Below are 27,312 nucleotides of genomic sequence, written 5' to 3'. Positions count from 1 at the left end.
AGCTCATTTCCTATATGAGATGGTAACATATGACCCAGATAATTATATTCTCTCCTAAACAGACGGCAGAGGAGTGAGGTGTGTCAGAGCATTGGAACCAGCCCTTTTGAACATTATACCTTGTGACAGCCATCCCTAAATTGTGCAGCTGGCTTCAGACCCACCAGGGACTCCAGCAGAGTCAGATTCCGGTGGCAGAGTCCTGCTCTGGTAGATTATTTCTCATGTCAGTCATACCAGTTCTGTGACCTGAGTGAGAGCCCCCTGTGCAGCTACCACGCTGCTGCCCATCTGAGCTTCCCCCCACACCGCCTGGGGCAGAAGGGCTCTGCACAGCCTCCACTGGACCAGACCAGACCCTCCACAGGAATTACTCCTGCTGAGAGGCTGAAGTTTTCACCAGACTCAGTAACAATATCGGGGCTTGACGACGCAAGGTCCTTGTGTCTATGTCAGGTGAATACATTGCTCCCTCTGTTGCTATCCTGAGAGTGTGAGGCCAGAGTGAGATAAAGATCTGTGACCCTTGCACTCAGTGGATGACCCTTCCAAAAGGCAAAATACTTTTTTTTGGCTTTTCCAAGTTTAAGCACTGCTTTGGGGATTTTCAGTCATCAGCTCTGACCAATGGGTAATAATGACTTGGAACGCACCTGAGTGGCTCAAACCCCTGGTATTAAAAAAGGCACAATATCATCAGGGATCATGATGCTACTAAAACATGTGGACAAGTGTCATTAGAGTTTGGGGAGATTGTGTGCAGGAGCAGGGGTCTCTCCTTGCTCCATTAACCCTGCCAATACTCCTGCCTTGCTGTAGGCTAGGACTGGAGCTGGCTGCAGCATGAGGCATCAGGCCCTCTATTTTCCCCTGAACCATGGGCGGAGGGGTTTACACTTGCTTACCTTCTGGCCAGAAAACCACTACCAGTCCAGACAAGTGCTATTTTACCTGAGTGGTTTTATTTCCAGCCTGAAATCATTCTCCAAAGAGAAAAGCAATTAGCTCGTGGTGAGCTGTGCTGCCCTGCCACATAATGGCCTCCTACCTTTCTTACCTTACCCTTTTTCCTTACAACAAGGCTCTGTCTTCAAACCCTTTTCTCCCAGTGAGATTCTGTCCTCAAATCACTGTCTCCTCAGAGCACTCTGTGAAGCGGAGGCGACAGATGAGGACCAAGCCATCTAATTGTCTGTGCTAAAGCAGGTGAGGCACTGACATTCCCCAGGATTATGCAATGCTGATTTAACACAAGCCCCTGCCATTTGGAGACTGACTCAGATAAAACGAGTGTATCAGTAGCTCTGAAAATTCAGGTGCCAATGGGTTGGCAGCCTGAGTCACCAGGAGTGTTTTTCAGATCTCTCAGTGATAAATGATCCTTCTGGCTCCAGCATGACCAGAAAGGCTACAGCAACCTGGTCTGAATAAAGCATGGAAGCACAGCAGGGTGGAGGAACCAGATCTCCTGCGGAGATCATCTGAAATCTCACAGCCAAAGCCCTTTCAGAACTCAGAAGCCAAGGCCTCAGCCTCTGTTTTCCAGTCATCCGTAGACATCTTGAGTGACTGTAATTCAGAAATACGTGGTATACCCACAAGTAGGCCTGGCTGGCATTTTACAATCCTGAAACGTATCAGAAGCACCTTCTCTCAAAATCACATCACAAGAGACAAACCCACGGGAATCCATCACTTCTTTGGCTGAAGACCCTCCGGTCCTTCCAAAAATTCCTTCCTCCTACTTATACCACAGGAAAAAATCCAACAACTTTGAAGATATAGATACTGATCTTCAGCACCTCTTACAGTTGGATTACTGAGTATTTCTATTTTGTAAGATAAAAGAGGGAGGGAGAGAGAAAACCGGTTCTTTGAGGGCATACTTATCCTTTGTTGTCTCCTAAAACATGAGGTGAAACACATCTGCATTACTGTATTTTTAGTTCCAGCTCTATTTATATAACGATATAGCTGGATTTTAAAACTGTAAATTTGTTGTTATGGATTGCTTCATGCAGTTTCTGTATTGCACTGGGGTAATTCTCAGTTATATTATGAAGTGGCAGGTGTGGGAATCAAGCAGAATGCGGAGCCTGTGGTAAGGGGATTGCAGCAGCAGCGTTTCAGAGGGAGCAGCAGATGCTCTGATATGCACAGGCCAGCTGTGCTGTTCAATAGAAAGGAAAGTGTGTGCAACATCCCGCCTCCCTCCAAGTCAAGAGCACCACTTAACAACCCTGGGCACATCTGTGCTCAAGGACTCTGATTGCTCCTGTCCTCACAGGGGTCAGTAAGGTCACAGGAACCGTCAAATCCATCTTGGTTCATCTTTATGTGACAACACTGCCATGTTACTATACCATATGCACAACCCATGTCTCATTTACATCTCGGTCTTTTACATGAAGTTGAATTTACCATGAAAGATCTCATATCCTGAAACAGGTAGAGCATTGCTTTGAATAGCCAACCTTAGTTTCTTGTGATGTACTAACACTTCTACAATTATTGTTCCTTGAAGTTGAGAAGGCTTCACAAAATTAAGTTGCAATAAGAAATGCATTCTTTTCTGGAGGGTAACGTAGATGTAATACTGTATCTGCTATGAGTCTAAATAAATGACAATCTTTTCATTTGAAATTTCAGAGAAATTATGCAGAAAATTAATTAATCAACCTGGAACACAGCCAGGACATGTTTAACATCCTTGCTCTTGTAAAATGTACTATAGCATATTTTTCCTATGACATGAGGAGTTGAGGACCTTGCAGAATAATGCCCATATGAATACAAAACAAAGTGTGACAATAGGACATTGTTTCATAGTTTTTTATGAAAGGAAAAAAATCCCAACAAACCTAAGTGAAAAACAACCCAAAGGTTCACCACTAGAAAGCACTGCTTGGAAGATCTTGGATTTTTTTATTTATTTATTACACTTCAATTGCATCAAAACTCAGTAAGAATTGTAAATTGATAATGTAACTAATAAAATAAAAGGGTCTTTTCAAAGAAAGAACTTCTAGCAGGAGAAAAGGGCTGTTCAGTAGCTATGTCTAATATGTTGTATGTGGTAACAAGGGAATTAAAAACAATTTTTGAAAACATGTATTATATACATCCAGTATATTGATGAAATACACCTTTCAAATATGCAGAACAAAAGGACCAACATTTGAATTCCAAGCATTTTGAAATTATAATAGATCTTCAATATAGATCTTAGATTGACCTCTAGATCTGCTCTTGGTTGGGACTTTGATGGGCTCTAGTAAAGCATACGATTAAATACATGAGTCAGTCTATACTTTAAAAAAATTAGACCATCATTTTAGTAGTATAAAATATTGCCCAACCACAGCCCCATCTACTCTCATACATTTTCTGAGTTGGTTACTACTTCATGGATTAGAAAGGTGCCATTGCACTCTCTAAACACACAGAGACTACCAGAATTCCTTATTTTGATAAGTAGAGGTCTCAAATTTGTTTGGTTTTGGGGTGTGTGGGGCGTGTGGATGGGGTTGGTTTTTGTTTTAGGAAATAAAAATTAATTCTAGAATTTGTTCTTAAACATGAGAAGTTTCACTGAATGAGTCATATTCTGGAAATGAACATTTAAACAGCTAGCATGTTTCTGCAGGAGCAGGAGATTATTTTGGGTTTTTTAATATGAAGGAAGCCAGCCATTTTCTCCACTTTCTTCTTTCTTTTTCCTTTTGAGATCTTCATACCTATATTGCAGAATTTCAAGCTGAACAGCAAAAATGAGTTCATCTCCCAACATTCAGTTGAGCTTCAGTTCTGAACTGCGAAAATGGACTACTGATAACCTGTTTCCTCTTCAGGACTTATGAAAATTAATGATTACATTAGTGACTTTGGCAAATTCCAACAATGAACACTGGAAAAAGCCAACGAGAAAATCAGGATTTCTGTCTTCAAGATAAGGCCTTGATAGCATGAAGCGAATGAGGCACAGGTTCACTCAGTAAACAATAAAAAGAAAAAAAAAATGAAATGTTGCTCATTAGAAAGCCCATTCTAACCATCATACAAAATGAGCCAAGATTCCTTTGGAAAAAGTACTATGCACTCCTGTAATTGAAGTCTAAATCATAATGCATCTATATGAGAGGGCTGAAAGCAAAATGCCCTGGTTGTGATGTTTCCTAACATTTGAGCTCTTGATTTCAAAACCTTTCCAGTATTTTTAAGTGTTTGCCATTTGGTATATGGCTGCTTACTTGCTTACAGCCTTGCTAAAAGGCAAGATACTAGTTTGACGTCATGATCCCTGATTTTGGTTCCTTCTTGTCCTGGATGACTAAATAAGGTTTCTCAAACTTCACAACTGAAAGCTGTGGTTATTTTTGAAATCTGTTCTGCTCTTACACAGACAAGCTGTTAGTGCAACCAACAATTATATACATTCCCCATCATTGCAAGATCATGTGAGATTATACAATACAAAATGGATTATTAAGAGAGCCAAAATTAGTATACTAATGATTCAATTTGACAGTTTCATTAACTATAATGTGGATAAAACTGATAGAGAACTCTTTTTAAATTACTCCTGCCATGTTCTGAACAAGACCACTCAAACACCCTAGAATACAGTAGCTTATGTTCTTTTGTAATACATCTATCATAATGGTGCATATGTAAGCAGCCACATATTTTTCCTTTTATACCAAATGTTCAGGACAGTATTTTGATCTAATTATATTTCATCTAATTATAGTTCATCATGGTTGAAATATCAGATTTAATGGTATGTCACAGATTAACAGAAAAATTTGATTTCTACACTGTTAATTAGAATGTACATTTACATGATTATGGTAAGTTATATATGAATTACAAAATTAATACTTAATGTTTAAAAAAACACTTTCGCCTGTGTCTAAGAAGATCTGTAGACAAATGAAATATTTCAGGAATACGTTTAGGTATTTAAAGTCAACTAATGGGTTTCTTGGGGAACTACGCTCTACTATAGACATCATAAAAGTAAAAAAATAGTTTATAAGAAATTAAGTCATTCATGTATAACAAGCTCAAACATAAACATGGAACATGCCAGGGATTCTCTTACTAATTAACTCCCTCGTCTTTCTCTCCTGTTGCACATGCACTGCCCCTGAGGCTGAGATCTCCCCCATCCTGTGATGACTGAAGTAGAACCAGGAGTGTCTGGATGTGCACAGGACAAACCTGCTTCTAGGCTCCTGTGGTGCAGAACCACGTGTCACATCACACCATCATTTTTCAGGTGTGCAACAACTAGCAAGGACTCCACAACTAAAGAAAAGGGATATTTTCAGGATTTCCTAGGACAGACAAGCAAGTGACCAAGGCCATTCCAATCCAGAAAAAAAGATACTCATAACTATATGGAAACAGACTATTCTGGCCTGCTTCAGATCCCTAGCAGATGAGTTTATGGTATCTAGTCAGTTGAAAATGTTTTGCTGCTGGTGGCTGGAAAGACAAGTTACTCTGTGGTGTAGGGTTAGGTGATGCGCTGCTCTGAATTCAAGTCTGCCCTCAGTATCTGGCCAGGAGAAGATTTTTTTGCCTCAAATTTCTGTGCTGGAAAAAGTATCTGGAACCCTACTTTAAATGCAGCTAGTATACACTTTCCATACCAGAAAGAGTATGTTGACAACGTAACGGTGACCGTCACTTTGCAGGCTGCAGTCAGTCATAGGGGCAGTGGCATATGACTACTATGAACTGCGCAGCAACGTGTAAAATACTGAAGAGCTCCAGCATTCATCTGTAGGGACAAGCAGGGATTTCATTCCTTCCCAGTGACATAACCGTCAGCACTGTTTGCAGACTCAGTGCAGGAAGCAACAAAGTCCAGCAATTATTACAGTGGGTGAGGAAGACCAGCAAAGGATGTTATGCCTTTTTTTTATTTATTTTAATGTATTGCAGGTTAAGCATCTGTGGTAAAATGGCAGCCCACTGTCATGTGGGAATGCCACAGCGTGTAGCTGATGATGAGAAACACCTCCCTTGGTGGAATGGTTTGGTTTTGGATCATTTTGGAGCACTTTAATACATCACAAAAGCAATTTCCTGTCTTTTCCTCTTTCTTGGTATTTTTCCTTCACAAACTCAAGTACCAACTTACTATGCAAACCTATTTACTGCCGTGATTTTAGCAGGAATATCAGTTACTTGTGTACAATTGTAGAAGAGTTATAAATACGCAAAGGAAATTAAAGTCGTAAGTTTTGTAAAGCAAGGAAGGACTCAGCTGGACCTTTGGCCATCATGGCCATTTCTGAGTTTAAGACCTCCGAGTTACAACCAAGTATAAATGACTTCAAAAGAATGAGAAACATATTAACTTTCCTAGTCCTTTTATTTCCCTTTTCTTTTTTCTGCTGTTTTTTTTTTTCTTAAAAAAGAACGAAGAAATACAGAATATCTCCTCTTTATATTCAATGTCAATAGAAAGAAAAAGTCTCTTCCATCAAGCTGATATTCTTTTATTTTTTCTTCTATTGCACTGGACTACTGTGAATTTCTCCAGGGAAAGACTCAAGGAAAAGCAAGATGAAAACTTAATACAGTAAAAAAAAAATAAAAATTGGGAGGCATCTGGTTTGGGTCTTAATAGTATAAAATCGGAGTCCTTTAAATAGTACCAGTTCAAACACACTATCGGTACGGGAAAGCTTGGCATTATATTACACTTGCAGAAACCCTTGCTCATAGAAAAACAGGCTACAGGTGGAAAATATGTAAATAAGACTTTTCATGCAGTGACTGAACCACGTATCAAAGCATGGATAGGACTAATTAGCTACTAAGGCAGCTGTTGAAAGTTTGTCCTACCTGGGAATCTCAAAGGGATGTCTACACTGCAGTCCTGCTGGGAGCACAGCTCATGTCACACCGGTTCACGCTCGGGACAGCCGCCACCACGGAGCGCCTGCTGTCTCCCCGTGTTTTCACCCAAGGTGGGACCTGTCTCAGATCACAGATGCTGGATGCACTGGGCAGAGAGAAGCCTGTCATCAAAGGTGGCTGTAATCACCGGTATGGGGCATATTAGAGTCTCGAGCTGGATGTACTAGTTGGTTGTATAAGAAAACTCCCTCCTGGTTATGCCACAGGTTCTCTTGAGAAAGTAGTGAAAACTATGCAGCTATCACTAGCAGACTGCAAATCTGATTTCTGTTCCTATGCCTCTCTTTTAACCCAGCCTCGAAATGTGCTTCAAAAATTGTGCCTACTCTGCTCCCACCTATGGGTGCAGCTAGCCACACAGGCCCATTTTGAACCAAAAGACTCAACTGCCTGTTCCTTTGACACCCTGCCCTTTTGCCAGCTCCTCCCAGCATCCTCAGAGCATTTCCACCCTTTTCCTTGACCACACATGTTAACATTTATGCCACAGAGAAGGGTCTCCAACGTGGGTCTTCCCCACCACAATCACAACTGTTTCTCTGCAGACACAGGACAGCCTCCTGCCCAAGCCATGGCTGCAGTGGTCGCCCTGCTGCTCTGTGGAGCCAGGCAGAGGGATGGGAGCACACCCTGGGCATCTGAGGGTTGAGATGCTAAGCAAACACATACAAACTAGCAGGTCTGAGAAGAACAGAGCAAGTAAGAAATTATGTGGATGGGATGTTGTTGGAAAACGGCTGCTGTCTACATATGGATGCACTTTTTTGCTGTTGGCCTTAAGAACAGTGAGCACAGTCATGGCTTACGGCTCAGTACATGTTTTTTCTCATATGCCGTTTTAAATCAGACAACAGGGCTCCACATGAAGGTGCTTGGGGACACACTTCTGTATTATGAATATGAACATTCCTGCAGTTATACACATACACACCCCCATACTTCACTTTTCAATGTAGTCAAACTTAAAACCTTACTCCAGGATCAGATTCTTCAAAAAACTTTTAAGGAAGCCTATGCATCTTGCCCTAGACTTCACCTTTGCCTATACATGGAACTACTGTTACTGATTCTGCAGAAGGTATGATAGGTTAAATCTTTAGATCTCAATGGCCTCCAAAAGCAAGGAAAAGGTTCTATGTTTAGCACCAGCAATGCTCTGATCATGGGAATATGCTCCTCTTACCATGCTGGGAATGGGATATGCAGCATTTTCTTTTTTTACCCTCCCTGCAAAAAGCAAATACTGTGAAGCACCCAACTTTAGTAGGAATGATAAACAGTTAATTCTCTTATGTTAGGTACAAATACCTGAAAAGCCCTTAGGCTGGATATGATAGTTTATTTTTTCTGCCCTACATTTTCCTTTAAAATATTTGTTAAAGTTCCTGTTGTGAAAGAATATCCTGAAACGCAGGTTCCTTACTTTGGAAATCGTTATAATTTGGTATAATTATGGCATAATGTCCAATAAAATGAATTTGTTCCAGTCATCGGTCACATATTCTGCTGGTAGGTGTGTGAGCTAAGAGATGAGACAGTTTTAGAAAGTAGTGTCTGTCTTACCAGAAACAAGCCTGTGGTTTCAATCATACTAAAAAATTACAGGAGCTGTTACCCATTTCTAGTACAGACATCTCCCTCCTACTAGCAGAACAGTGAACTTTTTTACTATTTCAACACTTTCAGTCCCATTAAATATATTATGACTCCTTATAAATTATTTGGAATAGCACATTTCAAAAAAATAAAATGCACCAATGTACAAAAGGGAGGAAAATAAATTAAATAGCTCAGCCAGATGAAAAACTAATTTGCTCAAATGTACATTCTACAGGAATGTACAAAGTGATGAGTTTTAATGGTAAAAGTCTAAAATATGTCATTCAGATTTATACAATGGAAATACTTAAAGGTATAATTTTTAAAACTAGTATTAAATATTAAAGTAGCAGTAGCTGAACATCTTTCCAAAACTCAGTCCATGTTGAAATACAACACATGCCTGTGCATGAACTGGTTTTTATATATATATATATATGTAAAGAAAGGAAAAGACTGAAATATGTGACTAAGCATTTAATCTCATGTAAGGATGCTCACGCTGGCAGAGTCCATGGACACGCCACTATGAAAAACACAGATGTGATAATTTTCTGAACATGATAAATTAAAAACGGTGAAGAACACCTTGTGCAGGTGCAGTCTGGAGAAAGCCCCAGATTTTCCCCCGTTCTAATACTGCTTTGAATATCGTGACAGGATTTGGTAATCTGTAGAGCAATTAAACTAAAATGCAAAGCTTATGGGGAAATAAAAAAAAAAGAAAAAGAAGAGGTCCTGGAATATGGCAGAGAACAGTTGTAATGGTTTCTGTAAATTTTTTTTGAATGTATTTTATTAATTATTCCCTACTTATTTCTCTGAAATTAATGCAATGAAGAAGATTAATTTTTAAGGAATAATACCTTAGCTCATATAGTATTTTGCCATAGATGTAGTTTTGGAAAATTCAGTGATTATACTAGGGTATGAAAGCCATTCAGAGATTATACTGAAAGTCATGTCATGATTTTATGGATTTCTATTCCTAGGAAAATTATTTGAATGACGGAATACTGATTATTTTTGGAATCTCCCCTTATTTAAATTATGTCATATTTTTTCAGAAAGTCTCCTACAGCACAGAAGTTCTTTCTCAATTAACTGGAAAAAAATATGGGGTGGCGTAGTTTTGCAGCAGGGTTCAGGCAGTTAGAAATAGAGCCAGAATTCTTGCACATCACAAAGGCAAATTCAGACCCAGTGCAGACACAAAGAGCTTTGAATATGACTATTCACACCTAAAATTAGACTATGTCAAGTAGTAAAATCCAAGTGCCAATCACTCTCTCTGAAAAAAAGACAAAATTTTAACTCTGTTTTAAGTTTTCTTTGTCATGGTCACAGCTAGAGACTTACATATCCCCCCCCCCCCCTCCCCATTTGCTGCTTTTATTTAAAAATCAAAGATAGCACCTTCAGAGAAGCACGAAAGAACTGCCAGTGCCAGGTTCCAATAAAAAATAAAACGTAATGACACAGATTCTAAGGTCAGGAGGAAACAATGATAATTTACCCTTTTTCAAAACACAGGACACAGAAATCTGTGAGTTAATATTTGCAGTAAATTATTTTTACTAAGTTTACATTTTTGCACAATGACAGCTTTAATTTTGTCTCACTATATGGACTTTTAGTAGGATTCTTCCAAGGTTATCCGGTGATGTTTTAAAGGGACAACGTGAGAGGTAGGTAACAAAAGCAAAAAGATTTCTCAGTTTGAAACATGCTGTGTATTACACAATGTCATTTGACTGCCTGTCTGAGATCCAGACTCTCCCATGTTCTGTAAGCAATCCACAGGGCAGCAGCATTCTTCTTCAATCAAAAGCTGAAAATGTGCATTAGGACATCCTTCATGCCAAATACAGAGGACAAGAGTTCTCTCTCCTTTGAATGCTCAGTATATTTCAAATAATTACAAGAATATATATATAGAACTATATTTATTTATAAGTTTAGAAAAAAATCTTGCACTACATACCTTCCGAAAAGCTGGAGCTCAGTCAAATAGCACTAGAATGACCAAATACATATTAAGAAAGGTTTCTTTGGGTGATAGTCTTGGATTTAACTTTCCCAGTTTTTCAGTCCTGGAAGTTTCAGTTTCCACAGGCATTAAAAATATTCAAGTCTTTTGTTTTTTAATGATTGACATGATTGTGGAATTTTCTGTAAAGTTAAAAAAGAGGAACTGTTTTCCTTGCACTTTCCAGGTACCTACAGCAATAGCCCCTTCTTGGAAATTTCCGTTCACAGGGACATTTTCAGAAACTTATAACCCCTTCAAAACTGAGTGTTGACTCCTCACAGTTATTAAATGTAAGTTACAAAATAACTATGGTATCAAACAGTTACTAAACATAACTAAACCATAACCACCCCAACGATGGTATTTTTATGGCAGGTGTCACCAAGCAGTGCTATTACATACAGAGTTCTTGTCCTCTGTGTGCGTACAAGTGTTCAGCTTTGGCTGTGCCAGGCTCTGTGCAAAGGCAGTCATTTTTCCAGCAGCTTTGCATCAGTAACTACAGAGTTTGTTAACTGCAGGGTCACTTTTTATTGCAAAGCTGCCACATAAGAACTAGGCAGGAGCTTTAGGCTGTGTCTCCCAGAGACAGTGCTGAGTGGTTTTTTGCCCAGGAGAGACATATATGTATTCACGAATGAGTTACATGTGGAATAGATCTAGATTATCTGCCATTCACTTCTTTTCTGCTAGGGAAGCAACCACAAGGCTCCAAATAGTTGTAACTCTTCACAAGCACCAGTCACGTCAATGGGCATTCTCCCTGTCTGCTTACATGCGGAAGAGCTGTATGCTTCATACCCAGCAACATGTTATATACAATTTGAGGGGACTTAATTAAAAAAGGTAGTCAGGACCCGTTAAGACTTATAATGAAATCTTTAGAGTGACAATGCAAAATAATTGTGCAGAAATCCCAAGACCTCCACATAAATGAACTTAGTTGATAATATTAATAGAACAGTGGTATAATCTCATTAATATTTGCAAATTTCTATTACAGGGATAGCATGAACATGTTAAGTAGTCGTGGTTTTCCATTATGATTGGAACAAACACCAGTTTATTAATTTTTTATCTAATTTTGAAAAAGGTGAAAGTGTGATGTTACTGAGAATGATATATAATAATAGATTATTTTTGCATATATGTTATTTTCTTCCTGTGGCATTGAAATTCTGTGTCAAACTCTGGGAGAGGAAAGGATAAGAAAGCATAGGTCATTCTTCATATAAGTGAAGAACTGACATGGATCACTTAACATAATGAAAGCAAGTAACACAGTATTTCAATATTGAAGACCTGAATTTGTTGGATAACAATCACAATTGCAGCTCACAAACGAGGGGCAACTCTATGTCTATTTCCCAAGAGGAAGAGAAAGACAACAAAATGCCATTTTTGATCCTTTTCTGCAGCAACAGCAGATATCCCCAAATGAGAAAATGGGCAACTAATCAAGCACAACAGTTTGACAGGAGGACTCTGCCCTCCTAAGTACCCCAACCAGAACTCTCAAAAGAAGTATCTAAACATCAAAAGACACAGGGATTCCTTGATACACCTTTACATCTATAAAACTGCATGCTTATAGACATTAACAGAACAATTTCTACACTGAACTAATGGATTATTTCTGAAATTGTACAATCTTAATTTTCCTTCTGTTTTGTTTTGAAAATAATAAAAAGCATTATCATTACCTTCTTATTTTCATTATTTGGAGCACTATGTACCAAAAGACTCCCATGGAAAATCAGAACCATTATCTACCTCAACTAACAACCAAAAAAAGTCACCCAGTTCCTAAGGAGGCAATGATTTTAGACCAGGACAAGGATAAAATAAACCCTCTGAAGCAAACGCTGCCCTCCTTCTACTCAAAGACCAGAACTGGTGTATTATGCATCACACATCTAGCACAAAAGCAACCATTCAGTCCCAGAAAGAATAGCTTGCAGATGTCACTGCCAGGCACAGTTTGCTGTCAATCTAAAAATAAGACACATGATCTTAGAAAGAGCCGAAGAAGCATTCTAGAAACTCTTCGCTAACTAGCAAAAGGGCTGGATACATGCCGAAGTTAATACGCCTTTTGCAACACAGGGTAGATAAGCAGTTGTTAAACCTTCTTCCTAGAATCTGCAGGAGCACTCAGAAAAGATTGTGACTTATCTGGGAAGCCAAAGAATCTCTTTTTCTCACAGTCCAGGTACATGGCATGCTGCGAGATTTCACTGTAGCTCTGCCATCCTAGGCTTTTTACTTCATTCTGCTTCTGAAAGCACCAACAGTGAAACACATCTGTTTTGGCATTCTTCATTAGACACGATAGGAAAAAAAAAAAAAGAGGTTGGAACCACAGCCTCATCACCTATCATGGAAGATGTCACTCTGCCTCATCAGGGTGTGCAGTGCGAATGGATCTGGACTCACAGTTCCTTGGAGGGAAGATGAATACGTTCAGTGGCAGCTGGTAGAACAAGGAATATATTGAGCTCATCCTTCCTTTCCCTCTGGCTCAAAAAGACCTCCTCCCAAAGGAGAACAGCTCCAGTCAAGCTCAGTAAGAAGATGTGCTGTGAGATGGGAAATGTTTCCAGCTTTTCAAGATTTAATTTAAAGACAGAGAGGGTTAGATCTACCAAGCCTCTAAGGCTGTAAGCAAGAGAGGGTTCAAATACACCAGAAAGGTACACTAGCTCAAGGCCTTGATAAAACCTGTCTCTGGGTAGCCTTTATTCCTAACGATCCAGCAAAACAGATGGCTAACGAGCTGCAGTCCCTGCCTGGAAACAGTGGGGTTTATTTTGTGCCCAAAAGTTGGTCCCATTCCATGGCTGGATGCCCACTGCAATCTGTGGTTTGGAAAGAGTCTGAGGGCGAGGGCAGGGTCAGACCAGAAGAGGTAGCTCATAGAGGACCAGAGAAGGAGTCCAATGGGTTGGACTGGACAAGCAAGGATCATCCAATTCAATTTTGCAATGGAAGGGGCCACAGCAGAAGAAGCTGTAAAATACAGGCTGGGGGGCATGAGAATCCATGTGTGATGAGAATCAGTAGCACTGGGAGAAGCAACAAATACTTGATAAGCTACATATGAAATACTTACATAAATCTTTCTAAAGCAAGAGGTGGCAGTCTTGTTTTTTCTTTATATACATGTAAGGGAATGGATTAAGGAATGCCATTGTTTGGAAAAATAGACCTACATCGTTCACCTTGCCTAATTCCTAATTTCTATAAAGGGATCCTTTCCTATATAGGTTTCAAAATAATCCAACATATCTGAATCGGCAGTCAACTGCAAAACCAAAAATGCAGAACAGTTAATTCAGATACAAATATTAACAATTACAGTAACACAGAACTCATACAGTTAGCAATCTACGGGTCAGATACTCAGATAATGAAAACTAAAGTAACTGCCAGTATCTATAAATTTAGAGATTCTTACCTTGCATTTTTATAAATTTCTGTCTGCATATCAGTGTGCTATTAACTGAACGAGCTTAAAATTCTGTGTGCAGTCTTAAAGATAATTTTTGAAGAGAGTGGCCTTCTGAGGATAGTTATTTAAAATTCAGAACGCTGCCCAGAATATCAGAGTAAGTTCAGCATTAGTGTAATTTTTCAACCTGACCCCAGAGGCCTACAAACTAAAATGCCAGCAGATTAAAATGCCTTTTAAGAACCATACTGCACTAAGCGTTTGTATGACAGAGTTATACTTTGAGTTATAAGCGGGCAGTAACACTTCTGAGGTGGCAGCTGACACGGGCTAGAAGAATTTTGCTGTAGCGTGTGCCAAACAGTTGCAGGACCACGCTAACAGAGGGGTCTGCATTACTGTAACAGCAGCTTCAAGGTTAGTCTGGGGGGGTCAGCATCAGGCCTGCTGCCTGCTGAGAGCAGTCAAGAGGAAGGTACAATTTTGGCCAGAGTAACATGTGCTTTTTCGTAGTTTATAGGAAGCTATTGGCACCAGTATCACACTGTCACCAAATCTGTCATGATCTTTCTCCCTGGATGTCTCAACCTAACATTTGTTCAAAGTACCTCTATAATGTAGGCAGAAATATTTAATAGACACTTACAGTTATTGCCACAGTGACGATGTTTTGGTATCAAGGCAGTCTGCGAAGAGATTTGCAGAGCTAGGACATAATTTTTGAGCTTTTTCCAAGAAATAGGCTGGATCAAAAAGCTCCATCTTTTAAAGAAAGAAACCTGAAGAGATCTCACATGCATAATTTTCCAAGCATAAAGAATTTTAGGAAACTCGGTGACTTCAATAGGAAAGCAAAGTGACTTCTATATCACCCCATCTTCCAAACTAAAACTAAGCTCAAAATCCTGGTATGCTTCATTAAGTTTCAATTTTCTACAGAAACCTTCACGTCTTTGTTGGTCAAGGCAAAGAGCTCCTACTGAACAATGAAACTGATATTTAATTATTGTCTATTTATCAGATTCAGATCCAGGTTTTTTCCTACATTGAGTCCATTGGGTTCATTATGTACGTACTTATGCAATAGTTAAATCAGACTCCTTGAAACTCCCCTGAGAAATATCCTAAAAGCATCACTTAGTGGAAGAAACGGCTAAAAGATTTAGGTTTCTTCTTTCCCCCAATTTGAAACCATCAAAGGTTTTTAATCAATGCAGCTTGCTGGACCTCTAACCAAAAACACCGTCCATAGAAGGCACCGGGACCTCACGACCTTCGCCCTGAGATTTGATCTTACCCCACACCGGGCATTTGGAGGCAATTATTTTACCATTGGTGGGAAAGTATTATCTCTCTGCTAGGTAACTTCCCCCAAGGGCACTTGTAAGTATGCAACCCATGAAGCACAAAACTGGTACTGAAAGATTACAGTGAGAAGCAGAATCTCTCCTAGGTAACATTTTTATTTACCCACACCCAGATTAATTTTCAGTATTTTTGAAGCTGTGCTATCCTGCATCAGTGAAAGAACCATAAAACATTGCAACAGCTCACCAGTATAAGATGAAGAAAGGGTAGAGAAGATGACTTGTAGGTGTTGCAAAAGATGTAACAGTGACGCTAAATACCAAGAATTAAAAACCTGTGATAAGGACCACTATCAATTAATGTATTTTTCCTCCACAACTAAAGGAAATACTGGTTTTGTTATGCAATTACTCTACTGCCATACAATTACTTATTACAATTTTATCCAACTATGCTGTGTAAGCATAATTTTCAGTTAACTAAGAATGTCTTTATTTTAAAACCTAAAGGGGTTTGATTTCTGAGACCACACCCTTTTGGTGTGTAACCATTTTTTTCTGACACACAGAATAGTGAATATTCGACCAAATAAGGATTTTTGTCTCAATTTGCCTTCTCTGGCAAAAGTAGCAATGCATCTTTGAGGAGTGCTTGTACCCTCACTTTTATAAACCAGATTTTTCAATAATTTACACACTTCTGACAACAAATGCACTATAAATAGATAACAGTTTTCCTATAACAGTGATTTCTGGATAAATTGACCCCAGCATTCAATCAGAAACGTAACTATAATGAAAAGTATGTGGAAAAGTAGCTAACATTTCCTAAAATATTATACCATGTTAAAAGCTTCTGCTACTTTCAGAACATTATTACATATGCCACAGTTAATGACTGCTTACAAACAAATACTAAGCCCCTTTTTCACTATTTGTGAAAACATCATGCTGTGTTGTAGTAACACCACTTAAATCAGTGGAGTTCTTTCCCAACGAGAAAAGTGAATAAACAATGTGTATTTGGAGTCATACTGACCTAAATAATACTAAGACTACCTTTATGCTAGTGAATTAAATAGTGCTATGGCATGAATCCATGCCCTGGACCTATTTTTTTTTCTGAAACAAAATCTCACAGCAGTCCCTGACGCTCTTTTGATCTTGGCTGCTTGATCAGCTGTTTTCTGAGGGTTTCCTGGGCACAGCTAGGGCACTAGCCCAGTCTGGGGACCATTCCCAAGAGGCAGGCTAGCTGCAGCCTGTGCTCAGGAGGCTAAGGGAGCTTAACCATATGGAAGTGGCCATGCTTAGCTGGCCTCCAGGCTAGAGGGAGGCCATGCATCATTCAGTTTATACATAAAAAATATAGGTAGGGAGCAGAAATAATAGCAGCTGTAAATAGAGAGAAGGAAAAAAAACCCAAAACAACATACATTCCCAATTAATATATCATTATTACTAGAATAAAAGAGACAAACCCTGACAAATCTGTTCTCTTGTGTCCCTGGGGGATAAACAGAAGTGAGCGGCCAGCTTCTGTCTACCACCATGCTGGGGATTTACACTGTATCTCCATGCTGTGCTTTCCATATTGACCCAGCGCACTTGTGCTGATATACATCCCAGTCTAGAGGCAAGCTGTCTCATCCATAAGCGCTGCTTACTGATACATGTCAAGTCACATAAAGAACACATTCTCAACTTAAATTCCTGAAACAGTAGACTAAGTAAATTAGATTTCTTTCCAGCTGCCCACTGTCTTTTAAACCTACACCCTGAGCCTAAACACATTAGATGACATTTTCCTCTTAAAGTCGTTAAAGAGACACACCTGACTTCCCACTTACTATTTTCTTTAGTTATGGCAAAAAGACACTTCCCTTCTGCTTTCTTTCTGTTCTCACCTTCAGTCTGCCTCAAAGCACGAGCTGTATTCAGGAATAAAATAATTAGAACCTTCCACTAAGTATGTGCCTTTCCAGGAAAGCACCTGGTTACCTTTCCAAAACTTCCACTTCAACCATCAGACTAAAAATTTCATCTACCCAACAGTGTGCACTCTAGAACTGGGCAAGAAGTATTCCCCACATCAGGAAAAATGTTTGGAGCTTTTGAAATTCTTTTTGGAAGTTGTAAAAGGAAGTTATGAATCTAAAAATTTAGAAATAAAAACATTTTTATTAGAGACAAATCAAGAGTCTTGTGTCAATATTTTGGGGACATTTTTTTCATTTTTTTCCCCATACTTTTTACGAAAAATCACCCTGTAGATAAAAAAAAAAAAGAAAAATATACCTTTTGACAGAAGTATGATTACAACACACAGAAAATGTATGAAAATACATTTTTTTCTACAGACAGCTTTGGTTTCAAGGAACTTACATGTCTGAAGAACATAAATTTCAAAGACATTTCAACCAGCTTCAAGTTTTTCATTAGAGCTGGCTGAAATATCTTCAAAGACAAAATTTTTGTAATAAAAATTTTGATCCATTCTGAAGTGACACAAAAAATAAGGATTCTTTTACTGCAGAATATTTTCAAGGTGAGAAATAATAAAAAGGCATTAATTGGATATATTTACCTTGTGTAAAAGAGAAAATTATTTGAAACATTAAAAATATTGTTATGCCTTTTTCTGTTTTTTCCCCCTCTTCTTCTCACTGAAATTCTTCCCTGCTTCCCCAAAAAGGAAAGCAGGAAAGAAAAGAAAAATGACATACATATCTTTAAGAAACTTATATCTTACTTGGTTCTGAGGCAAAGAAACCAAAATTTTCTAGTTTGCGCTTTGTTTACATAAGAAGCAAGACGACAAATCTGAATGACAGATAAATCTTTTTTGATCCATTTTTGTTAAAGAAAATAATTTCTGTTCAGGGATAATGCTGGTAAGTAAAGCTTCTGTCAGGAAATTCATCCTTTGTTGTTTCTTGTTATTAAATTGTGTAAGGTGGAGGTATACACAAATGTCTCTAAAGTATTTGCACCATAGACAGCCTCTTTGCCAGCCACCAGGAGAGAAGGAAAGGTACTTACAACACAGTAGGTTCAATATATAAGGGAGGAAAGAGCTGTTGATTCGTGTCCACCTGAATCTACCCCACTAGCAGCCAGGGAACAGTTCCTCAAAGAACTGCTGGGAAAGCTGCCACAGAAATGAAACACATTTTTAGGTAGATCTGAATGCCGGATTGGGTTTCCATTTTCTGCAGTTGCACAATTCAACTTTCTGAAGCTTGGGTTTTTTGACTCTACCTGAAGGAAATTAATTTCACTCTTAGGTCAAAAACCATTGAATACAGGATACTGGAAGAGGGGCAACCAATGTCAGTTGTAACCAGAATTGTTTGGTACATGCAAACTGAGAACTTCTAATTCTAGAATGACTTTTCACTAATTCTCCTCAAAGCTTTTCGACCTCTGAGTGAAAACTCTGTAGCTGGTAAAAAAGTTACCAGTCATCTTTTCATTTTTTAAATTATTTACCAAAAAGATTATAATAGATTATTTTAGCCAGATTGTGCATCACCATTCAGGAATGTTATTTTCCACCAGAAGACAAATAAAGGCATGTGGTCTGACTATACTGATAGACTCTACACTGATAGACTGTTTTCCTACTGCAAATCTGATTCACTGATTAATTGGAGATTAATCCTTTTACAAGAGGCAGGAATGTGAAATTATAAATAGGAAGGGTTTTCTGCCACCTCTGCCATTATTTATACTTACACAGCAGTTACAAAGACGAGGACATGCAGCAGCAAATTAAAATAATTTCCCCCAAATCCTACTTCTGATATCATGCCAAAGTTAGCTCCACTCAAACCAATCAACTGCCTTTTCAGCATCAAAAGCTGATATTAAAAAATGGTATATCTATTTCCTGTATTAAATACAGTGCTGCATTAAATACACCTCTGCTCTACCGTCATCTTCTGTTCTTCTGTATTCCTGAAGCTCCACATTACACTGTCTGATAAACTTTCCTGGTTTTTCAAGGTAAGAGTGTAGTTGCTTTTTCAAGTCTTAACAGGAAGATCTTAACTGTGATTGCAGATGACACTACCCTGTTGGCAAAATATCTTTCAGATTCATGTTTTTCAGGACATAACGTAACATTGGCTTCAGACACTGAACTGATGATTCACTTTGCTTTCTCCTTTTTCAGGTTTTGGTTACTTTTTTGTTTTGTTTGTTTGTTTGTTTGTTTGTTGGCAGTGCTGGCTATTATTTATAGCCTTGGGTTTAAAACATTCTGCAGGCGAACCACTGGACGCTGCTCTTTTACCTTCAGGAAACAGTTTAACCACTCAGCTATTTATTGTGCTGTCATATCTTCCTCTGTATCTTCATGGTCAGAAAGGAAGAACAACCAGCAAATCCCCGCTGAGGTGAGGAAACCAAATAGTAACGAAGCATAGCACTGTAGAGATTTTGATATTAGAAGAAAAAGATTATATATATAAACACATATATACACACAGATATGTGTGTATACAAATACACACAAAATCTGCCAGGGCCATCTGGATTTCCAATGTGGGAAATAGTTATGTTCTGGCTTTTGTCTTCTTTTGAAGCTTCCATCCTATTGGTACATCAGCTTTAGTTACTTCTCCCATGGCCATAACATGTTAGGTAACTCAGCTTTTGTAATTTTATTTTTAAACTCAGTTGTATTTATTTTTATGTTTTACTGCTGCCTTAAGGATCTTTCATAAAAGAGTACATTTTTTCCTCTCTTAAAAAAAAAACAGTAAGACCAATCCCTACATATTTTTTACTTGATTTTGCCATGTCTCCACCATTTCCAACCTTGTTTCTAGGTTCACTTAGGGTTTTAGCAAACTCAGTTGTGTCTGTGTATCTGGCAAAAGTCGCACCTTCTATAACAGTATCTGGAAAGAGAAAAAAATAAAACCAAACCTGTCTGCACAGAATCCAGGAGGCAGTGTAAATCCATTTCCATTGATGTAAACTGACTTGTCTCCCATGAGATGCCAGTTTTCTAAAGCTGTCATCATAGTAGCAATGCCAGGTTGCAAAGGGAGGTTTCGATGTAGGTTGAAAGTCCGTCAGCTAGTGCAGGAAGTTTACATGCTGCTGAGCAAGCTTAAGTACCTGTTGTAGAGGACAAATCCCTTATTCATTGGCTCATTTTCCACTAAATTCTACATAGGATTAATCCACTAATACTAATATTTCCTTTACATACTTTTAAAGAAAAATAGTATAGATAAACAGATAGCTAGATTATAAATCGGTTCATGAAGTCCTTCTACCAATCATTTTTGGTATTCGCAGACATTTTTTAGCAATTTGTGCTGTAATGTAAAATCCTGTCATCCCTTGGTAGACCCTGAATACCTGTGTGCTGTAATACAGTCTAATAGTTTTATTTATGACAGTCCCTTGGAGACTCCAGCAACTGTGTGCAGTCAAGATTGTTCAAGCCATTATAATACAAGATTGTATTACAGTGATTTGAATGGATAAAAGTTCTTTCATCTCCAAAAGAGAAATGGATTGATAGACACTGTTCTGTAACATATCAGGACAAATGCTTGACTTTTATCCCCCAGACAGTGAGCTGTATTTTCTCAAGCAACACTGCTGAAAGCAACAAGATCCTAAAGGACTAAGAGGGCTAGGGCACAAAAAGTACAGAATTTATCTTCTTTTTTTGTTTATTTGTTTGTAGTGTGAAACATTCTATGGCAACTCAGGTACTTTAAAAAGCCTTCAAAATATTTGGAGATATTCAACAGTTTAAACAGGGGGTCATTCCTTCAATTTGCCTCCTTGAAAAATGTCTGGAACTTACAAAATTGGCTATTAAAGCCTACCTAATATTATATCTAGAGTTCACTTTGCAGTAGTCCTTCATTATAAACTTCATCCTTCATACCTTATATACAAAATTTCACTTTGATTAGAAATATCAAAGAATACAGCTGTGAAACTCTTTTTAAAACAGTTAATAGCTTGCAGTACTTCTAAACCATACAAAACATTAAAAAGAAAAAAAGTAGAAATATTTAAAGCTTTTCCCCTGGAAGTTAAAAATTAAAGTTGCCTGATGCTGACAATATTTTATAACCACAGGTTTAAACACTTGAATAAACTTGGGAAAATTATTACTTTTCATGGTCATTGATCATTAAAGAATCTTTGTTCAACAAAACAGGTGATTAGGTCCCTTTGAGGTCACACATGCTTAAAGACTAATATTTATTTAAGGGTTTTGCTGATGTGAATCTTTCTGCAATTACCATTTCATCTGATTAAGTTAACAATGCACAGTAATGCTTGTTTGTTCAGGAAGAAATTTTGTGCTTACAGACTTGTAATACTTTACAAAAAGAGCATGTGGAGCTAACACAGTATTTATGCAATAGGGCAGAAGTACTACTAAGTGCTACTGCTGGGTTGGGCAAACCAGGTACATAAATAAAACATAAAACCACAATCTTGGTAGTAAATGGTGTCTGGCCATTTTCCTTAAAAGACTAAAAGTTCTGTTCTTGATTATTTTTTCAATTTGCATGCATTTGTATTTTGATACCAAACTAAACTAAAGTATTACTGGTATATGCATCTTTATTTCACTTAGCCCGTAGCATATCATTTCAATCTGCATGATTTTTTAGTCCTGACTGAGGTAAGAGAAAATTAACACACACTAACACACATACAAACACACACATGAAAACAAAGTGCAGCTGAGGCTAGGCTAGGCCAGTAATTGGTATTTTAAGTTGCATGTGACACTCTTTCCTTGTTCTGTTGCACTGCATTTAGATATTGTATGGCTCTCCAGACATGCTATGCATAATTTTACATACCATCTGCTTTACATGCCAGGTTCCATATGTACAATGTATAACCTAAAACCAATATTTTGATTGATTTGAGCTACAGTGGAGGCTTTTGTTCTAAAATTGCTGGATAGAATAATATAGTCCTAAATAGATTATCTGATGAATGTGTTCTAGGATTAACAAAGAATCAAACTGACTTTGAAAAAGTTTTTAAAGGTGTTAAGAATTACAAAATTCAGATGACTTTCAAGAGTCACGCTAATATTGCTTCTTACTTTCAAATACTAAGAGACCTCGCTACCACTCACTTGACAACCATAGCAATACAATGGCATAAACACATTTCAGAGGCAGGCAAGGGACAGCAAAAATAGTCTAGAAAAAGATGTACCTGAATAAAGATGAACAGCACTTATTCCTCAAAACAGGATGAGATTTATAAACATGCTAAAAGTGAGTAACAGATATTCAGAACCATGTCCTGGAGATTCCTGGCAGTTCATTATCTGGCTTCTTTCAATCCTGTTTTAAATACTCAGATCTTACATACTCTTACTCTTCAGGTAAGCCTTAAAGACCTAACTTTCTGTTTTGGAGATGCTGAACTGGCTGCATTTCCATACGCACCTATGAAGAACAAGTATTGGAACATCAAAATGAAAAGAATACAGTATTTCAAACAATGGCTCTCAGGACAAAACTTAAGATTTATTCAAATATGAATCTTCATTTTTAGAACTGCTGACTGTCTTCATTCAAGCAAGCAAAGAGGATTAAGCATCGCTTTGGACTTTAAAAAAAAACCACCAACACCCCTCAAAAAAACCCCAACCAAAACAGTCCAGAACTCTTAATATGGAAATAATCACTATACTTTTCACATTTGACTTTGAAATGGAAGTATTATCAACAAAAATAGATCATGGCATTACAATGTATTAGTAAGCACCAGATAAAGTGGAGAATACAGGAAGCAACAAAGCAGTTCAAAGAAAATTTTTCTCCATCCAATGTCCCATAAAATATTTACCCTTCACCTCCATATATGACACATGATTAAAAAAAGCACTTGAATTCACAGGAAAATTAGAAAGGAACCTGTAATATGACATTTTAAAAGGGAGGTTTCTGTCTTCCCTATGTAATTCCAATGAGAGAAGAGACAATCAGTGAAGCATTTGTCCATTTTACAAGGATTTTTTTCTATTGTAACATGAACGTATTAATCTGTTCACAGTTAAGTATCAGTGGCACATTCAGTTCAATTCAATGACAATTCTACCAGATGCCTACAAATAAAGCTGAAAAAGAGATGCAGCACCTCGGACCTTTTTCATACTTGCCTATTAACACAAAGTTGTGCTTAGAAGGGAAACATTATTGGACCATAACTGAGAAAGGTTGTTTTCCCTACTGTATCGGGTTTGTGTGGCAAGGTTTTGGTAGCTGGGGGGGCACAGGGGTGGCTTCTGTGAGAAGTTTCTAGAAACTTCCCCTATGTCTGATAGAGCCAATGCCAGCCGGCTCCAAGACGGACCCGCTGCTGGCCAAGGCCAATTCCATCAGTGATGGTGGTAGCACCACTGGGGTAACATATTTAAGAAGGGGAACGAAAACCTGTGCAATTGCAGCTGGAGAGAGGAGTGAGAACACGTGAGAGCAACACCTCTGCAGACACGCAGGTCAGTGCAGAAGGAGGCAGGAGGTGCCCCAGGCACTGCAGCAGAGATGCCCCTGCAGCCCCTGGTGAAGCCCATGGTGAGGCAGGCTGTGCCCCTCAGCCCATGGAGGGTAACGCTGGAGCAGATACCCACCTGCAGCCTGTGGAGGACCCCACGCCGGAGCAGGTGGATGCCCCAAGGAGGCTGTGACCCTGTGGGAAGCCCACACTGGAGCAGGCTCCTGGCAGGACCTGTGGCCCCATGGAGAGAGGAGCCCAGGCTGGAGCAGGTTTGCTGGCAGGACTTGTGACCCCACATGGGACCCACACTGGAGCAGTCTGTGCCTGAAGGATGGCACCCCATGGAAGGGACCCACGCTGGGACAGTGTGTAAAGAACTGCAGCCCACGGGAAGGACTGACGTTGGAGCAGGTCATAGAGAACTGACTCCTGTGGGAGGGATCCCGCACTGGAGCAGAGGAAGAGTCTGAGGGGGAAGGAGCAGCACTGACAGCGTGTGATGAACTGACCACAGCCCCCATTCCCTGTCCCCCTGCACCACTGGTAGGGAAGAGGTAGAGAACTCAGCAGTGAAGTTAAGCTGGGAAGAAGGGTGGGGTGGGGGGAAGGTGGTGTAACATTTAGGTTTTATTTCTCATTATCCTACTCTAATTTTATTGGTAATAAATTACACTATTTTTTCCCCAAGTCAAGCCTGTTTTGCCCATGACAGTAATTAGAGTGATCTCCCCCTGTCCTCATCTGGATGCACAAGCTTTCCGTTATATTTGCTCTCCCCCAACAAGCTGAGGAGGGGAGTGATGGAGTGGTTTTGGCGGGCACCTGGCGTCCAGCCAGGGTTACCCCACCACACTTACCAATGTAATAGTTAAATTCTTCAAGGAGTATGGGCATAATTCTGATACTTGACAAGCTGTTGACCACATGCAGCATTTTTTGGGTTCTTTCAACACTCAGATTTGAAAAAGAATTAAAAGTGTGTCTTCACACTTCCCTTTTTAAGGCATTCCAAGCAACTGAAAATGGTTAGTCAGGTTACAGGAATAAGACTAGCTTTTGTCATTTGAATATCAGTATTTTCGTTTGTGTTTCATTATATATCTGACTGCTCCCAATCTAAATACTGCACTGAACAGAGGACGTTCTGTGAACTAGAACTTCCATTTGCTAATGGATTTTTTTTTTGCATAAAATCTTCTTTGTCATCCATATAAATATGGGCATTTTAATTATTAATCAGAAGCATTCTTTCTTATTTGTATCTGTGTTGTGAAAGAGTTCTAAAAACAGGATAAAAAATTCATGTACATTTAGATTTTCCTCCTCCCTAGAGGCAAGTTGTTCATGAGTTAAATGCTTATGCAACACCTTTCCTTACAAACTGTACTACATTTCTCCCTTTACTTCTGTGTTGAGCCTTTCTGGGCCTGATCCACAGGCCACTGAAGTCAGTGGGAGCCCATCCAGTCGCATCCCTCAGCTTCCAACTTCTTAGTGCAGAAAAAAAAAAAAAGATATACAGCAGTGGAAAAGTATAAGGTACTAGATCTGGTAATACTTTATAATGTCTGTACGTAAAACAATGGGCTTCAGTCTATCTTGATATGAAACATGTCAAGAAACCATTCCAATATTTCTCCACTGCAAAGTGGGAATGAAAATCTTGAAGACATTTCTGACAGAGTGCAGCTAAATCTCTTTGGTTAAAAAGCCATCTTTTAAAAATGAAGTTTCTTTTCTGCATCTCTCTTACTTTGCCATCTCTCAGCTTTCTGCCCAGTCCCTTTCATTCGAAAAGTATTCGGTATCGTTCAGAACCTTCTTCCTCTGAAGTCAACTGGGAGTTTTGCCATTGACTTCAGTGGAAGAGTCATCATACACAGGATGCAAAACAGTGAGAAAAAGGATCATTGTCAAAGCAGACCTTGTAAAAGTAAGAAAAAAATATTTACGTGATTTAGCAAAATCCCCTTAAAAATCTCCAGCAGTCAGCCCTTACATACGTTTCCCACGAATCGCACCAGGAGGTCTAGGAGAACAAAAAGCCCCTTGCCCGCCGCCCCTGGCATTGGGTAGCGGGAGTTCAGCCCCAGCCCGAGCAGAGTTAGCCGTGCGCAAACCCCAGCGACGCAAGAGCCACGCAGGAACTGATCGCAAACATTTTGCAAACATTAAGCCTTCCCTGAGGGACACGAGCGCTTTCCTACCGGCGCCCGCTGCAGCGCACGGGGGGCGCAGCGGGCAGGGCAGCGGCGGGCACCCCCTCGCCGCGCTGCCGGGGCACCGGCCGGGGCTCCGCTCGCCGCCCCGCGCAGCGCCGCGCCTGGGCGCGCAGCACCTGGCTGCTCCCCTCCGCAGGTGAGGCGCCCGGCGGAGCTCCCCCTCTGCCCGGACGGCGGCACCGCCGCTCCCGCAACACCGGACCGCTCTGCCAGCCCCCGGGGACGTCGTCAAAACCGAGGTGGGGGAGAAGCAGGGCACCGTCCCCGGGGCGCGCCGGGGACACCGTACCCTTCGCGCCCCGGCCGCAGCAAGGCGGGAGCGGAGCCGCCGCGCAGGGCGCCCCTGGCACGGCAGGGAGCCCCTGGCACGGCAGGGAGCCCCTGGCACCTTCCCCGTCCTCGCGGGACGCCGTCGCGGCGCGCAGCCCCGTACTCACCGCGGTGCTGCAGGCAGCGACCCGCAGCCCAGGCGAAGCGCCCCCGCCCCGGCCGGTGCCCGCTGCGGTGCACAGACCCCGTCCCTCGGCGCCCACATCCGAGCCCCAGCCGCGCAGCTAAAAGTCCTTCTGAGGAGCACTCGGCGAGCCCCGCCGCCTTCTGCCTCGGATCGCTGTCATGTCCCCTCCCCTCGCCCCCCCGCCCCGCGCCCTCCCCCGGCGGGCGGCAGCACTATAAAGCGGTCCCTAACCCGTCAGATCACGCACTGGCAGAGGTGCCGTTCCTCGCCGCTGCTTACCGGGCATCCTCCAGAGCGGCGGGCGAGCGGGCGAGCGAGAGCAAGCGAGCGAGGGAGGGAGGGAGAGAGAGAGAAAGAGGGAGAGAGAGAGGGAGGAGGAGGAGAGAAGGAGGAAGGAGGCAGGAGGCTCCTGGCGGGCTGCGCGGCGCTGAGCTGCGCTGCTCGGCAGCCTGGGCAGCTCGGCAGCGCGCTGCTGCGAGTCAGTGAGTGAGTGCCTCCGTGCGTGTGTGCGCGTTGCTCAGGCACCGAGGGGCGGCGGGGGAATTGGGCGGCCGCAGCCCGCGCAGCGCGGCGCAGCCAGGTGCGGCCCAGCGCGCCCCCGGCCCCGCGGCCCCCCGCGCCGCCCCGCCGCCGCGGCGGGAGCTGCCGGGGAAGGGGTTGGGGGAGGCGCGCATCCTCCCCGGTGGCACACGCACCGCGGCCGGGGGGGGGGGGGGGGGGGGGGAGGGATTAAAAATAATGATAATAAAAAGCCCAGTCACCAGGAAAGAAAAGAAAAAAAACAGCAAAACTCTGTC

At 40.6% G+C, this 27,312-nt stretch overlaps 1 protein-coding gene across 2 annotated transcripts in view; it reads right to left on the bottom strand.

Annotated features, from left to right (window-relative positions):
- HS3ST5 (heparan sulfate-glucosamine 3-sulfotransferase 5) overlaps positions 1-26,656 on the bottom strand; it is a 195,691-nt gene extending 169,035 nt beyond the window's left edge. Inside the window, exons 1-2 of one of the 2 annotated variants that reach the window (XM_056344799.1) lie at positions 26,496-26,656; positions 20,261-20,455 (exon numbers count right to left, since the gene is read on the bottom strand). The gene's annotated coding sequence lies outside the window, so the exon portion shown is untranslated. The remainder of the gene's footprint in view (positions 1-20,260; positions 20,456-26,495) is intronic. The other variant, XM_056344798.1, reaches the window with a different exon arrangement.
- Between the last annotated feature and the right edge of the window lie 656 nt (positions 26,657-27,312).

This window comes from Falco biarmicus, chromosome 6 (assembly GCF_023638135.1).
Source record: "Falco biarmicus isolate bFalBia1 chromosome 6, bFalBia1.pri, whole genome shotgun sequence".
Lineage (NCBI taxonomy): Eukaryota > Metazoa > Chordata > Aves > Falconiformes > Falconidae > Falco > Falco biarmicus.
Note: the sequence above shows the minus strand (reverse complement) of the source record. Positions and strands in the feature narration are given on the sequence as shown.